The sequence below is a fragment of the Mustela lutreola genome, chromosome X (assembly GCF_030435805.1).
Source record: "Mustela lutreola isolate mMusLut2 chromosome X, mMusLut2.pri, whole genome shotgun sequence".
In the NCBI taxonomy this organism is placed as follows: domain Eukaryota; kingdom Metazoa; phylum Chordata; class Mammalia; order Carnivora; family Mustelidae; genus Mustela; species Mustela lutreola.
Window position 1 is genome coordinate 86,311,659 of NC_081308.1, and position 14,336 is coordinate 86,325,994.

Below are 14,336 nucleotides of genomic sequence, written 5' to 3' on the forward strand. Positions count from 1 at the left end.
TTTTTTATTGAGTATCATTTCTAGTAAATCATTCACACTGGGGGTACAGTGAGAGGTAATTTGAGATTCTTTAATGACTTATAATTTCTGTCACAGCTTCCAAAAGAGCGAGAAATCCATTTTGACTCATGTCATACTGAGCCAGTCATTACCTTGCCCTCCCAAGTGACTTCAGGAAGCCTTTCTCAGGGAGTTGACAAGTAGGTGTTTTTGCTTCTACTTTGCTCAATTTTCCAGAATGTTCTCGAAGTATGAGCATAGATTCTCCAGTTAGCCACTAGATGGCACCAAATGCCAGGAAAGGACTGGCTGAGACCTGTGCTCAAAGGTGTTTGTGGCTCTTGTTGGGTAAGGAAACTCCAGAACATTTAGGGAAGAGAGAGAGAGAGCGAGAGCGAGAGAGCGAGAGCGAGAGAGCGCGAGCGCGCGATCCTGGAGAAGTTCAGCAGTCAGCACTAGAGGTGTGGAAAGGGACAGCAGTACCTGTGAGGGGAGCAACGCTGATGTGTACACACACACACACACACACACACACACCCTTCTAACTCTCAAATTTAACACCCTAACACTACCCAGGAAAGTTCACTGGGGGGTAAAGTGGGAAACCCACTCATAGCTCCCCAGCCACCAAATCAGGAGCTACTTGGCAGGCCCAGGCTGAAAGTCTGCAGCCACAACAATCATGGCCTAAGGGGGTCTCCACTGATGGCTGATGCCTGTGGTTTTCAGAGTGTGCTTCCTGCACCAGCATCCTGACCTGGAACTTGTTAGAAATGCAAAGTCTCAGGTCCCTCCTAGACTGACTGAATCAGAAACTGGGGGTGACATCCCAGATCTGTGGTTTAACACGCTCCGCAGGTGGTTCTGATGCACAGAACCATTGGCTGATGTAGCCATCCTGTTATTCACCCATTCATTTATTTCTGCATTCATTTATCCAATCCTAAAGGAGGTCATAAACCAGAGACAATCTTAGCTGTACGCCTAGCGCAGCTTTATATCTTCCCCTCCCAAACTGGTATGAAAACACATGACAAATTCACTTACAAAGCAAGGTTCTTTCTCTTCGGGGAGAATTCCTAAGTTGTCAGCAAAAAGGAAGATTTCTCCAAGACGGGCCTCCAGGGCTGTTGCAAGAACAGATTGTCGCTGTTGAAATGACATTCCACTCACTGCACCTGACACTTAGCTGGGAATGTCACAGGGTCTGTTTCACAACCTGCTCTCACAGGGACCAAAATTCAGTCTTGTGAAGGCAGGGCAGTCATGTCCATGGGGTCCCCAGGTTAGCTGGGTCCATGGAGCCCATGCAGAGGGTTAGCTTGTGCTTGGAGTCTGTCTGTGGGAGGCGTCCTATCCCCTGGCAGCGATCTGCTCAGACAGATGCACAGAACGCACCTCCTGCCAATATCTGGGAATGGCTCTAACTTATTCAATAATTATTTTGTGAACTATTTACCTATTCCAATGTTCTGTCTGACCAGTATACTAACTAGCACATCTACCTGTGTATCGTGAGGACCCTTTTCTAAGGTCCTTTTTCTCATTCCAGCTCTCCCTCTTCTTTGCAGGGAGCTTGTTTCTCTTACACGCGAGGCTGTTACATGTCAATGCCATCCCCACTATAGAGATGCCCAGACTGAGTTTCAGGAAGGGTGAAGACCAGTCTGTGTTTGGGAAAGAAGCAGAATACTGGAGGGGAGGAGGAAGTGACGTTTAACCAGGGAAAGAGGTATGGCTCAAAGCCGAATAGGATGGTATAAGAGTAGCCGCGTCCTGGGACCTGTGTGGTGAGGGTGGCGGGGACGAGCGCAGAGTCCAGCTCCTCCACTCTCGCTGCTCAGCCCGTGGTGGTCCCCTTACCCTACCGCAAGCCTGCCGAGAGGCAAGCAAAGGGTTGAGGGTGGGCGTGAGGCTCAGGAAAGCGGAAAGGGAGTTCGATAAGATTCGAATCCTTCCTTTCCCCTCCCGGTTTCCGGAGACCCTCACTCCACATCCCCCGCCACCACCCCACTTGTGTTATTTCGTTTTTCCGTGGAAGGGAGAGGGGCGAGGCTGCGCGGGTAATGGCTGCCGGCTGGGCGGGGACTGGTGCGGGCGGTAGTGGGGGTGTGGTTAGCGCGGCTTTAGTCGGGGGACCGAAACCCGGGGCGGGGGAGTGGGGTGTTAACGGAGCTCTGAGCCGCGAGCCTAACGCTTCAATAACTGCGGCTGTACTAGTTAAGACTGGTCCGGGCACCTCGCTCCCCCTCCCAGGGCCCTCTCACTTCATTGGGCCCAGCTGGGAGCAGGAGGCCATGGCCGAACCGGACTTTGGGGCACTGAAGGAACAGCCTCGGAACCTTGCTGGGCGCCCCTTCCGTGGGTCTGTTTCCTGGGGAGTGGTGCTTCCTGTGCCCCGAGCTCCTCTGCCCCTGGGCAGCCCTGAGAGCAGGCGGGAGCTCGCCTCTGGTGGGTTGCGGAAAGCCGCTTTGCCCCTCTGTGGAGCCCCTTGCCGGGCACACGATAGGCGCTCAGTACACCTTCATTTCAGTTGAGTGTTGATTCAACTTTTATGGCCGGTGATTAATCCTTTTCCTTCTTTTATTGAAACTCCCATTGCCACTGGATCACGGACAAAGAACCTGCCAACTGTCACGACATCGTATTGGAACTTTATTTTTTTTATTTTTGCAAAGACATATTGCTTTATTTTATTTATTGTGTTATGTTAGCCACCATACAGTACATCATTAGTTTTTGATGTAGTGTTCCGTGATTCATTGTTTGCATATAACACCCAGTGCTCCATGCAATATGTGCCTTCTTTAATACCCACCACCGGGCTAAACCCTTCCTTCCCCCCTTTTCTAGAACTCTCCCTTTGTTTCCTGGAGTCCATAAAAAGTTCTGAAGACAAGTTGCTTATTTTGTTTATTTCTCAACTCATAGTATTTTGCTCTTTGGCGGTGGGGGGAGGAGGGAGGTTTTCCTCTGCAGCAAAGCATTAAAATACTCTGCAGTCTTCCTTGAAACTTCCTCCCACTCATCAGTTCACACCAGTTTGTCTTTTCTTTCTTGTTTTTGAGCAAATAATCAGGTGTTTCTTGGTGATTCTCTTGTTTCTTGGTGATTCTCAAGTTATTTCAGGTGTGGCCGTTTTGATTTTTGCTTGACTAGTTAGATTGTAGACTTTTTAAAAAGTTTTTTTTTTAAGATTTTATTTATTTATTTGACAGAGAGAGCACAGGCTGGGGGAGAGGCAGGCAGGGGGAGAGGGAGAAGCAGGCTCTCCACTGAGCAGAGCGCCCTGCATGGGGCTTGACCCCAGGACCCTGGGATCATGACCTGAGCTAAAGGCAGAGGTTTAAACATGCAGCCCACTGAGCCACCCAGCAACCCCTAGGCTGTAGCTTTTATCCTTGGGCAAATAGGAGGGTTTTCAAAAGTTCCTATGCAGTGGAAACAGGGGTGATTGACCACAAATGGGCATAAAGGTCTTTTGGAGATAATGAAAACATCCTCAACTCAGATTGTGAAGTCTTGCACAACTCTAAATTTACTCAAAACCATTGAATTGTAAACTTAAAATGGATAAACTTTGTGAATATAAATTATACCTCAAAGAAACTTAAAGTGCCTATGGAGTAACAAGTAAAGAATAGTGAAGATATGATATATCTCTATGATATAGACTAGTGGGAAAGGTAGGTTATAGTGCTAAAGAAAAATACAATGGCCTAAAGGGAATGACAGGTTTAAATAGGTTTTTCTAACACCTCATTTCACCTAGGCCTTAGACTAGAGCCCTGTCCTGGGATTTAATCTGTGAAATACTTTGTTCAGTTTTAGCAAGAATTTTGCTGTCATCTCCCTGCCCTTGACATCTGATCACCTTGGCCTGCCTTTAGCAAGAATCCCCCTCCCCTTGATGTGTCTTAGTAATTTCCTATACACTGACTCACTCTGTTTTTTGGCTACAAATCTCTACTTGCATTTGTTGTATTCAGAATTGAGCCCACTTCTATATTGAAGTCAGGTTTCCCTCATCATAATAGTACTGGAAAAAATCTGTCTTTACCACCTTTAACTAGTGTCTGGTTCTGTTTTTCTTTGACAGAAGGCATTCTCAGAGCTTCTGGTAGTATATATATCAGTCGGGCCTGCTAGGAGGGCAACTCCTTTTTAAAAGACCACCTAAAAGTGCCCACCCACCCATTTGTTCATGAAATATTTGCTGAGTGCCTACTTATTGCCAGGCACTGTGCTGGGTGCTGAGGAAACAGATGGGAGCAAAAATCATCTACATTGTCCGTATTTGCATGGTGCTCATACTCTAGTGGAGGAGCCAAATAGCCTGCAAAGAACCATACAAGTGTGCACTTGCATTAAGAGCAAGTACCAGGAAGAATGGGTCCATGGAGTTATGAGAATCCATAAATTAGCAGGAGTTGGCTTGGTCAAGGTGGTCAGGAGTGCTGCCCAGAGAACATGATTATCGAGCTGAGGTGAGGGGTAAAGATAAAGGAAGAGTAGAGATGAATTAGGTTGGAAATAGGGCTTGGGGAAGAAGGTTTAAAGCTATTTGTTCAGAGATAGCATGGTGAGTAAAAGAGACTGAAAGAATGCCAGTATGGCTGGAGTTCAAGAGAGTGGAAGAGCAGCATCGGGAGAAATGAGACTGTGCCCAGATGTAGGGGTCAGGACATACAGGACATTGGAAGTCAGCTTGAACCATTTCATCTATATCCTAAGAGCCATTGGAAGCCCCGTGGGTTGCAGATAATGAATCAGATTTGTCTTTTGAATACAGTATGGACAAAGGAGTGGGAAGGGCTCAGAATGTACTGAGAAGTCCCGTTAGGAACCATTGCAACAATCTAGAGTCAAGGAGATGATCAGCTTAACTACAGTAGTCTTGGTTTAAATGGAGGGAATAGGTATATTTTACTCCCAAGTAATTTCCCAATTACTTGTGAAGTAAAATCCATGAAACTCGGTGATAGACTGGAATTGGGAATGAGGGAGAGTGAGAAGTCAAGGAGGACTTCCCAATTTCTGGCCTGTACAACTGGATGTTTGGAGGTATTGATCAGAGAAGATAGTAAGTTCAAGGATGACGTTTGTGAGTTTGGTATTAGATATGCTGTGTTGGAGGTGCCTTTGAGAACACCAAGAGAGCCATGCAGATAGCTCAGTGGATGGATCTGGAGCTCAGAAGAGGAATCTAACCTGGAGACATAAATTGCATATGGGTAGTGATTGAAGCCTTGTGCATAGATAACATTGTCCAGGTCAGAGAGTACGAGAGGAAGAATGTAAGAGAGCATAGGATAGAAAGTAGCCTTGAGAAACTCCAGGATTTAATGTGGAGTAGAGGAGGATCAGCTTGCAATGAAGATAGGGAAAGAGCAGGCCGGGAGGTTAAAAAGAATAAGAGGGGCTCGTGTCATTGAAGCCAAAGGAAGAGACTGTTCCAAGAAGTAGGGAGTAGACTGTCAACAGAGTCTGCTGGTGCTGAAGGGTCAAGTAATATGCAGAGTGGTAAGCAGGTGTTGTATTTAGGAATATGGAAGGTCATTGGGAACCTTACCCAGATCTATTTTCGTAGAGTGACAGGGCATGAACTGAAGTGTGGTTAGTAGAGTGGGAAAGGCAAGGAAATGGAAACAGAGAGTATAGGCAATTATTTGAAGCAGTTTGGCTGAGAAGGGCATGGGAATGTCAGGGTAGTCACAGGATTGGGATTAGAAGTCCAGAGAAGCCTATTTATTTAAACAAGGAGAAATCTTGTTGATGTGTCAAGTTTATAATGCAGAATCTATTGGGAGTTGTGTGGTTGAAAATATAATGGAGAAAAGGGATAAATTATAGGGTACCTTTGCTGAGAAAGAGGAGGGTCTGGGAGCCAAAGCAGAGGTGGAGAATGTAGTGTTCAGTAGAAGAGAATACATCTGTCTAAACTGAGGGTACTGCTGACATAATGTCAGCTAGTGTCAGATGTTTGGTGTTAAGGAAGATGAGGGAACTCCCTTCTGAAAGCTCCGCCTATTATTATTTCTGTCAATGAGAGTGTGGTCATCTGTCTGTAGCGAGAATAGAAGACGAGGAGGAGGAGGTGGAAGTTCAAAGAGAATGGAGAAGGTTTAATCAGTTGTAAGGGTGAGAGTGGCTTGACCAGAGAATTGTAGAAAGAATGGGGAGTAATGTTGATGGCCAATTTCTTTCAGGTTGTTGATGGTAAATTTATCATGAAACACGCTTTACTTGTTCTAAGTGCTTTTCTGCATGTCCCAGTATTTTATCTTATTTAATCCTCAAAGCAGCCCCACAAGGTAGATATTGAAATGATGAATGATGATGAAATGGATATTTCAGATGATGAAATGGATATTTCATCCATGAAATGGTTACAGCAAAATGACGTCACTTGTTTAAAGTCAAAGATCTTACATTAGAGCCAGGTATCAAACCAAATATTCTGTCTCCAAAACCCGTGGTCTTAACTACTACACTAAAGTAAGTCTCCCAAATAGGTCCTGGTCACACTTTACTATTGCTAAATATAAATGTATAAAATCGTATTTAATGACTGTATTGTGTTCCATTGTATGGATATAGCACATGTTAGGATGTGACGTATACATTTTTCTCTTAATAGGTACAAGCTCAGTTTCCAAGACAGGAAGGAACTCTGTCATGTGTTTCTTTACCCCGACTGCCATGTAGTAGGCTCAGGAAGGCTGGGAGAGAACATGTTTTTTGTTTTTGTGTTTGTTTCTGTTTTTACATTCTGGGGCTGAATAGAGGCTCCTCCAAACTATTCATCACAGTATACTGGGCCCTGACTCTCTCATAGAGGGAGACTCCATGGATTTGTAAATTGGTTTTATGCTTGACGGTCTGCTCAGTTAATTTTCCAGAAATTCTCCAACTACAATTCTGCATTCTCAAGCCAGACAATAGTTGACCCTCAGTTCCAGAAAGAAGATAGCTTATTTGAGGCTGAGTTACAGGAGCAATTCCCCCTCTTTCTGCTTTGCTGGATTTTCCAATGTTTTATAGGGAGTATATGTAATTTTCATTTTGTGGGGAAAAATGAAGTTAATTTGCCTAAATAAAAAGTCAAGTTATGCAGAGGATAGAGGTCTAAGATTTGGTGCTTTTGAATCTACTATAGCTAAACTTAATGCTTACTCTGTGATCCAACAATTTCTTCCTTAAGTACATACCCAAGAGAAATAAATGCATATGTGTACATAAACGTGTACATGAATATTAATAGCAACTCTTTTGTAATTGCCCCAAATCAGATACAACCTTAATATGAATAAATAAATGAGTAGATAAACAAACTACAGTACAGCCATACAGTGAGATTCTACTTAACAATAAAATAAATAAACCCCCAAATAATAATGCTGAGTGAAAGAAGCCAAACAGACAGGAGTATATACTGTATAATCCCATTTATACAACATCCTAGGAAAGGCAAACTGATGTGTATTTACAATAATTAGATGTGTGGTTAGTTCTGGAGGTTGGGATTAACTGGGAAGAGGCCCAAGGGAGCCTTATGAGGTGATGGAAATGTTGTATATCTTGGTCTTATATGGGCAGATACACAGGTAGAGTTCACTGAGCTGGTCATTTAAGATTTGTGCACTTCACTGTGTGAAAGTTATACCCCAATAAAAAGGTTAAAAGAAAATGCAAATGCTTTTGTCAGTCCCCTTCCTACTTCTTTTGACCTTTTCTTCTCTTTCTCCTTCTCTCCATCCCACACTCCATTTCTTGTATCCTTTTGGGAGAGAGTTGATGACACATCTAGGCACTGATGCCAATCTACCCATAATCCTGCCTATCAAATGTTCACATCCCCCTCAAGTGGAAAATATAGAGGATAGTTTATTCAGGGAGTAGGATTTAAAAAGTTTGGGGTTGAAGGATGGCTCCTGGGAATGAATGCTCTTTCCTCTTCCCTTGCATCTGGATTAGATATGTATCTTTGGACCCTCGTGTCCATTGCGGTTTTTCTTGAAGAGCTAATGTCTTTGGAGTCAGGCAGATTTGCCTTTGAATCTCTGCTGCAACACTTATTAACAGTTTGTCTGTGGGGGAATGACTTAAGTTCTGTGGTTCTCAGTTTTTTCCCATTCAGAACATGGGTGTAGCAATCCCTACTCCCTGAGCTTGCTTTAAAAATTCAGTTTTGGTAACTACACTTATCATGGTGAGCATTGTGTATGTATAGAATTGCCAAATCACCATATTGTACATATGAAACCAATATAACCTTGTATGTCGACTGTACTTCAATTTAAAAAATGCAGTGAGGTAATACACGTAAAACACTGCCTGCTACAGAGAAACCTCTTGATTTTGGAAGTCTTTCTGATTTCCCCATTTGGTTGTGAACTTGTGCCTTTTGAATTTCTGGTGACATCTGGCCCTGCTCTGTTGGGACTTTAAACCATCTCTCCTGTTGTTACTACTACAACAACCAGGAGGAAGACTAATACCTACAGTATGATTCTTTAAAAAAATTTTTTTTAGGGGCGCCTGGGTGGCTCAGTGGGTTAAAGCCTCTGCCTTCGGCTCAGGTCATGATCCCAGGATCCTGGGATCAAGCCCCATGTCGGGCTCTCTGCTGAACCGGGAACCTGCTTCCTCCTCTCTGTCTGCCTCTCTGCCTACTTGTGATCTCTATCTGTCAAATGAAAAAATAAAATCTAAAAAAAAATTTTTAAATTTTTTTCAGTGTTCCAAGATTCATTGTTTATGCATCATACCCAGTGCTCCATGCAATACATGCCCTCCTTAATACACACCACCAGGCTCACCCATTCCCCTCCCCCCTCCCCTCTAAAACCCTCAGTTCGTTTCTCAGAGTCCACAGTCTCTCATGCTTCATCTCCCCCTCCGATTTCCCCCAATTCACTTTTCCTTTCCTTTTCCTAATGTCCTCCATGTTATTCTTTACGTTCCACAAGTAAGTGAAACCATATGATAATTGACTTTCTCTGCTTAACTTATTTCACTCAGCTTAATCTCCTCCAATCCCATCCATGTGGATACAAAAGTTGGGTATTCATCCTTTCTGATGACAAAGTAATATTCCATTGTGTGTGTGTATATATATATATATATATATATATATATATATATACACATTATATATATATATATATATATATATATATATAATGTTTTTGCATTTATTGATTTTTTTAAATTTTCAGCATAACAGTATTCATTATTTTTTCACCACACTCAGTGCTCCATACAATCCGTGCCCTCTATAATACCCACCTTGTACCCCAACCTCCCATGCCCCCACCACTTCAAACCCCTCAGATTGTTTTTCAGAGTCCATAGTCTCTCATGGTTCACCTCCCCTTCCAATTTCTCCCAACTCCATTCTCCTAACTCCCCTTGTCCTCCATGATATTTGTTATGCTCCACAAATAAGTGAGACCATATGATAATTGACTCTCTCTGCTTGACTTATTTCACTCAGCATAACCTCTTCCAGTCCCGTCCATGTTGCTACAAAAGTTGGGTATTCATCCTTTCTGATGGAGGCATAATACTCCATAGTGTATATGGACCACATTTTCCTTATCCATTCGTTCGTTGAAGGGCATCTTGGTTCTTTCCACAGTTTGGCGACCGTGGCCATTGCTGCTATAAACATTGGGGTACAGATGGCCCGTCTTTTCACGACATCTGTATCTTTGGGGTAAATACCCAGTAGTGCAATGGCAGTGTCATAGGGAAGTTCTATTTTTAATTTTTTGAGGAATCTCCACACTGTTCTCTAAAGAGGCTTCACCAACTTGCATTCCCACCAACAGTGTAAGAGGGTTCCCCTTTCTCCACATCCCCTCCAACACATGTTGTTTCCTGTTTTGTTAATTTTTGCCATTCTAACTGGTGTAAGGTGATATCTCAATGTGGTGTTAGTTTGAATCTCCCTGATGGCTAGTGATGATGAATATTTTTTCATGTGTCTGATAGCCATTTGTATGTCTTCATTGGAGAAGTGTCTGTTCATATCTTCTGCCCATTTTTTGATATGATTGTCTGTTTTGTGTGTGTTGAGTTTGAGGAGTTCCCGGATTATAGATCATGGATATCAACCTTTTGTCTGTACTGTCATTTGGAAATATCTTCTCCCATTCCATGGGTTGCCTCTTTATTTTTTTGACTGTTTCCTTTGCTGTGCAGAAGCTTTTGATTTTGATGAAGTCCCAAAAGTTTATTTTCGCTTTTGTTTCCCTTGCCTTTGGAGACATATCTTGAAAGAAGTTGCTGTGGCTGATATCGAAGGGATTACTGCCTATGTTCTCCTCTAGGATTCTGATGGATTCCTGTCTCATGTTGAAGTCTTTTATCAATTTTGAGCTTATCTTTGTGTATGGTGTGAGAGAATGGTTGAGTTTCATTCTTCTACATAGAGCTGTCCAGTTTTCCCAGCACCATTTATTGAAGAGACTGTCTTTTTTCCACTGTATATTTTTTCCTGTTTTGTCAAAGATTATTTAACCATAGAGTTGAGGGTCAATATCTGGGCTCTCTACTCTGTTCCACTGGTCAATGTGTCTGTCTTTATGCCAGTACCATGCTGTCTTGGTGATCACAGCTTTGTAGTAAAGCTTGAAATCAGGTAACGTGATGCCCCCAGTTTTATTTTTATTTTTCAACATTTCCTTAGCGATTCAGGGTCTCTTCTGATTCCATAGAAATTTTTGGATTATTTGCTCCAGATCTTTGAAGAATGCTGGTGGAATTTTGATCGGAATGGCATTAAAAGTATAGACTGCTCTAGGCAGTATAGACAATTTAACAATGTTTATTCTTCCAATCCAAGAGCATGGAATGGTCTTCCATCTTTTTGTGTCTTCTTCAATTTCTTTCATGAGTGTTCTGTAGTTCCTCGAGTACAGATCCTTTACCTCTTTGGTTAGGTTTATTCCCAGGTATCTTATGGTTCTTGGTGCTATAGTAAATGGAATTGATTCTCTAATTTCCCTTTCTGTATTTTCATTGTTAGTATATAAGAAAACCACTGATTTCTGTACATTGACTTTGTATCCTGCCACGTTGCTGAATTGCTGTATGAGTTCTAGTAGTTTGGGGGTGGAGTCTTTTGGGTTTTCCATTATTCCATTGTATATATGGACTGTATCTTCTTTATGATTCTTAGCCCTGTCCTTGGCCTCACACAGCCTCTTTCTTACTAAAGAACAACAGAGAGGGCGTTTTCATTGGCCTCCACAACATTCCGGGATGGTTGATACGAAAAAGCTAGTTGTTGCTATCCTGTTAAAGAAGTGAAGACAAGGGAGACATCTTGATTTCTCCAAGATTCTATATAGTTGGCAATAGGTCTAGCATGGACAAGTCTTCTGTATCTTGCCTTTTTGGGGGGCATGTTAAGACACTGAAGTCACCAAAGTAAATAAAAATAGAGTTAGGATTTTTTTCTCTACCCCAGACTCTGTCAGACTCCCCCAATTCATTCCTAGCACATGACCATGAAAGTCAACTGTAACACATATACCTATTTATTTCCCTCCTTGCTGACCCATTTTAGGCATCCTTGAATGCTAGTTATGCTAGTTAGTCGATCTCCAATTCTCTCTCTCTTTTTAAAAAAAGATTTTATTTATTTATTTGACAGAGAGAGAGATCACAAGTAGGCAGAGAGGCAGGCAGAGAGAGAGGGGGAAGCAGGCTCCCTGTGTGGAGGCCGAGAAAAATTAAGGCCATCCCACCTCAGGTTTAGCCTTAGCATAAGTACAGCCATCTTAGCTTCGGCAGCCATCTCAGGCCCCTGTCACCAAGGGCTGAACTTTCCCCTACTTTACTTTAGTTCCAGGGACCCCCACCCTGCTTTAGTTCCAAGAAAGTACCCCCACCCTGCAACACCCTGGCAACAGCTAATCAGCTTACTGCAGAAAAGTCTGAAATTTCTCCTTCTCCCCCTGCCAAAACTCTTGTAATGACCCATAAAAACCCCTGCCTTAACTAGCCTCGGGGTCCAAGTCCCTACTCCACTGGGCCAGGTATACTTGGGTCCAAGCTTAAGCATGTCCCCTTGGGGTCAAAGTCCCTACTCCACTGTGTCGGGTATACTTGGGCCCAAGCTTAAACTTGTCAAATAAACCCTTGTGTGATTACCTCCGTGTTGGCTCCTTGGTGGTCTCTCAGATGCGAAAACTCGGGCATAACACCCCGCTGAGCAGAGAGTCCAATGTGGGGCTTGATCCCAGGACCCTGAGATCATGATCTGAGCCAAAGGCAGGGGCTTAACCCACTGAGCCACCCAGGCGCCTCTCCAAGCTGCCTCTTTTAGGGAAGGTGCAGGGAAAAGAGAATGGATGTTTGGTAAATACTTCTCTGTGTCAAGCAAGGAGCTATTTGTTTTATAGGGGTCTAAACAATCCTGTGAGAGAAGTACTACTATTGGATTTTGGAGATGAGGGGACTTGATTTTGGAAAAGACAATTAGTTCCTAGAATAGTCACTCAGCTAATATGTGGCAGAGGCAGTATTCCTTATCCTCATCCATCGATTTGATTTTTTTTTGCTTTATATTTGAATAAAGAACATGTGACAAATAGGCCAGCCTTTCTCTGTGTCAGCCCCTTTGTAGTCACCATCAGTCAAGATGTCTGCTTGAAACCAAAACCATTCACCTTAACCATAGAAACAAATCACACATTGATGGCCCATAATTTCCACCAAAGCTTTGGGCAGATATTCATCTACATATTAATCCCTTTATTTATTCCTTCAACAAATATTTATTGAGCAGTGACCTATACTAGGCCTCCTGTGAGTGTGACTGTTAACCCCCAAGTGGAATCATCTCTCTTTTACAAATGAAGCATGGCTCTTATTGGGACCTGTGTTAGCAGTAAGCAGTTTTGGGTTTAGGGTAAGTGGGGATAGAGTCTCAGAAAGAAGAAAAGAAATATTGTGTCAGATACGTGGGATTCTGGGAAACTTACTAACCCCAAAAGGATTCTTGTTTTCAGCCTCAGGCAGCAGTATTTTGGATGGCTTCCAAATGGATGGGAGCCTGGAGGTGGAGTTCTAAAGAGTCTGAGGCTCAGATGCTCCCCTTTTAGGTCCCTCTCCTCACATTCCCTGTACTCCTGGGTCTCAGATGGTCATGCATGTCTCTGTATCCGAAACCTACTTTTTAGCATCTGTATATTTCCTCCCATGCTGTAAGGATATCTTCTTCACTTGGAATGGTCAGATTTGGAACTGGAAGTCCTCCCCACTTTAGAGGGGCTGTCAGGGTATATAGTGCATCTGGGAGAAAGAATGAGTTGGGTGTAGAAATCTATCACTATGACCAAGGTTTGGATGAAAGATGAACTATGCCTTGCACAGAAGTGTCCCTTAATACATGTTTTCTATATTTAGTCTTGAGCAGAGTTTTATGGCTCTGTTATACTCTGTACTTCCTTCTCAGAAGTACACAATGTTTCCTAAACCACTGATAAGAAGTTAAGGAAATGGGATGCCTGGTTGGCTTAGTCAGTCAAGCGTCTGCCTTTCGGCTCTGGTCAGGATCCCAGGGTCCTGCCCAGTTGGGAGCCTGCTTCTCCCTCTCCCTCTGCTGTTCCCCCTGCTTGTACTCTCCCTCTCTGTCAAACAAACAAATAAAATCTTAAAAAAAAAAGAAGTTAAGGAATTGACCCACATTGAGTCTCATACAACTTTATGTACTATTATGTACCCAAATCCTTAAAGGCAGATTAATTTTTCTAGTTTTGTGAACAGTTATTATTTGTTCTCTGTAGAAATTTATGAAAGTATATAAATATATATGCCAAAGGAAATTACTGTTGACATTTTGGCATATTGTTTCCAGTTTTTTAAAAATATTTTATTTATTTATTTGACAGAGACCACAAGTAGGCAGAGAGGCAGGCAGGGAGAGAGGAGGAAGCAGGCTCCCTGCAGACTGGAGAGCCCGATGCGGGGCTCGATCCCAGGACTCTGAGATCATGACCTGAGCTGAAGGCAGAGGCTTTAACCCACTGAGTCGCACAGGCGCCCCTGTTTCCATTTAAAAAAAACAAATCTTCAATATATAATCTTTCTTCTTTCCCCTGAGCTTTACTGAGATAACGTTGTGTAAATTTAAGCTATATAAGTTTAAGGTCTTGATTTGATATATTCACATATTGCAAAATGACCCTTGAGACCGCCTCAGAAAGCATTTTACCTGAGTCTTAAAAAACATCAAAATGAGGAGAGTGGAACAGAGGGTAGGAAGGGAACTAACATTTTATGAATGGCTTCTATGTGCCTGGTGCTGTGCCAAATGTTTT